At 36.0% G+C, this 2,792-nt stretch overlaps 1 long non-coding RNA gene across 1 annotated transcript; it reads right to left on the bottom strand.

The window, feature by feature from the left end:
* Window positions 1–1,276: 1,276 nt before the first annotated feature.
* LOC116163126 lies at window positions 1,277–1,795 on the bottom strand. The gene is made up of 3 exons (XR_004143677.1): window positions 1,700–1,795; window positions 1,493–1,642; window positions 1,277–1,445 (listed from the first exon to the last, which is right to left on the bottom strand). It is a non-coding gene; the product is annotated as an uncharacterized LOC116163126 (long non-coding RNA).
* Window positions 1,796–2,792: the final 997 nt, after the last annotated feature.

A 2,792-nucleotide genomic window follows, 5' to 3' on the forward strand; every position in this document is an offset into this window, starting at 1 on the left:
CAGACAAATGTGTCTGGTATGAGATTTTTTTTTATGATAATTTTTATCAACATGTGAAATTATTAAACGGTAATTTTTATGATCTTTACTTGAAAATTGTTCAATGAATGACGCACTTCAGTCGCAAGTGGCTAAATCAAAGGGTTGGAGAAAAATTCAACAACTAATATGAATACATTTATTTCGAAGAAACCATACAGTTATGTAACAAAAATTTATTCTAATTCACTTTAGCAATATTATTGTGTTTTTCATTAAAGCACGAGAGACACATAGCTGGTTTCTTTTCACAATCAGCACAATAACTGGACACTTTGGTAACTTTCTTGTCTGCTTCCTTACTAGATAAGGTAACTCTTAACTTTTTGTAGCAGCCAACACAGTTTCGACGGCGTTTTTTCCCTGGACCTTGTTCGACAGCGAATGTATGTATTCTTTTGGGAGTGGTTGCTGAGCTCATATTCTGTGCTCCAGAACCTTCTTCTACAAGCGCAAATGCAAGATTCTCCCTGAACCATGTTCATGTTCTGGTTGTTTTTGTTCATTTGAAATAGAGGAAATACTATCTTGCTTCAACAAATTCAATATTTTTTTGCTACGCGAAGCCATTATAAACAATAGCAGTATCCGTAATCACCTACACATCCTGCAACACGTGCTCAAGCTGTACCGGACACATATGCCTGATGCCGCACATGCGTAAACCTATTTTCACCGGGTACGATACCAGACACATATGCCTGGTAGACACTATGCACTATAAAGTAGATAAGTTGCGCATGAGGGTCATATAGGTACCTGTAACGCTGCTATTGGTTAAGTGTGTGTTAAGATATATCCTTCGTTGGAATGGGATAGATGGCATAATGAGTAGCCGCCGGAACGAAATTAGAGCTACCAGACCTATATGACTGGTATCGCAGCGAACGTGTTAACCAACAGAAAAACCTTGCATTCCGGCAAATTTTTCCTCAAAACTAAACAGACGCAATTTTAAGGACCAAAAACATCGCAGTAACAGCGCACGCTTTCCCCAACACGTTGTATATCGCTAGACTTATCACCAGAGTTACTCTAGTTCACTTTCCATATAAAGCGGTACAATTGTAAATTTCGCTATATTGAAATGAAATACGAAATCAAAAAAAATTTAAAACTGCAAAGCGATCCCCCGTTACACCAATGAACTGAACATTTTAATTGATAAATAATAGGTAAATAACCTATCTAGTGTACCAAATTAGCGGAGGTTGTAAACTGTTTACATGTGTATAAGGTTGATAATTTTTCGACATTTCACAGTTTCTAAATCTTGGTTCAATTACAATAATTCATAAACCTCTTGTCGTACTAATTGTTGTAAATTCGGAGCTGCATTGGTAACTGTCTATATTCACTATTAGACGCCGAGTGTTCCATTAAAGAAAACCCTTCTCCAATCCTTCCTGAAAATTGTAAAATAAGGTTTTTGATAAACCCTACTCACCTGTACCAAATACAAGAATCAACACTGAATAAAAGTAATAATTTCCCTCTTTTGGATCCTCAAACGAATTCGTCTAAAATTGCGCATTGTCTCCATGTAAAATGGCCTATCACGCTTAAACACAATGATTATGCTGGCTGGCGCTATGAATAAATGCTGGTAAGGAATTATGATTTCTGAAATAACTTCTTGAAAATGGTTGCATATACCTACCAAATTATGTCATGTGTATATTTCTGGTCCCCATGTCTATAAGTATAAGTAGTTCTTGGACCACCTCCACATATTTCGGACGTTGACAGAAGATATCCCGAAATAGCGCGAGAATTATTGTTACTGTAACCAGTCAACCAAATAAATAAATAAAAAATAAATAGCGGGAATATCCGTTTATTCACCTACTTATACCAAGACCAACACCGTAAAGTTTTAATTAATGTACCGATCTGTGTGCCATAAACAGTCCTTTATTAAAATACCGCCGTCGCTTTAGTCGTCGTCTCTTCCGTAATGAAACACCTTCTGGATCCAGCCAGTCTTACAGTAATTCGGCGTACAACATAACCATGTTGAATACACCTCAGATACATGCTTCAGATACATCCATCTATATGTATACAATTGGGGCACCAGTTTTCAACTGATCTCTAATAAATCATAAATCATAATATTTGATACTTGATCCCATGGCGAATGCACCTTTCTTTTATATAACTTAAAATCGTTTAAAACACGTTTTGGGTTTCTAATCCTAATTTTGTAATTATGTCTATGCTTTTGAAAATCTTTTATTTTTCTGCTGCTATCCTAATTCAACATAGAATATTATTAGACCGAGATGACGACAGATGATTAGTAAACGTCTGTCACCGCAATTTTCTCTTTACATAGGTTAGAATTAGCGTATAAACGTTCCTCATACGTTTGTTGAGCAGTCCGATCAATTTTTATGTAATTTTTCAAATTTTAACAACACAACAAACAAAAGTTTATTAATAAACGTCAATTTTAAAATAATATTGGAGAGAGAAAATAATAGGACGCTAGCATATTGACTGACGTTTTTCGTTGTCTATTCGCTTGGTAGCATATTTACTATGTAATGTTCCAAAAATTGCTCAAAAAAAGTTTGATTGGAGAACATCTGACAATATTTATTTATTTTGCCTTTATTTTTGATTGGGCGGGGTTTCAGCCAAGGCTGCTGTACCAACCTACTGTACATTTACAAATGTCCATGCCCGAATCCGGATTCGAACCAGGGACCCATTGTACCGCGGTACAGCTTCAACTGAACTGCGCCACA

This window comes from Photinus pyralis, unplaced genomic scaffold, assembly GCF_008802855.1.
Source record: "Photinus pyralis isolate 1611_PpyrPB1 unplaced genomic scaffold, Ppyr1.3 Ppyr1.4_LG2, whole genome shotgun sequence".
Taxonomy (NCBI): domain Eukaryota; kingdom Metazoa; phylum Arthropoda; class Insecta; order Coleoptera; family Lampyridae; genus Photinus; species Photinus pyralis.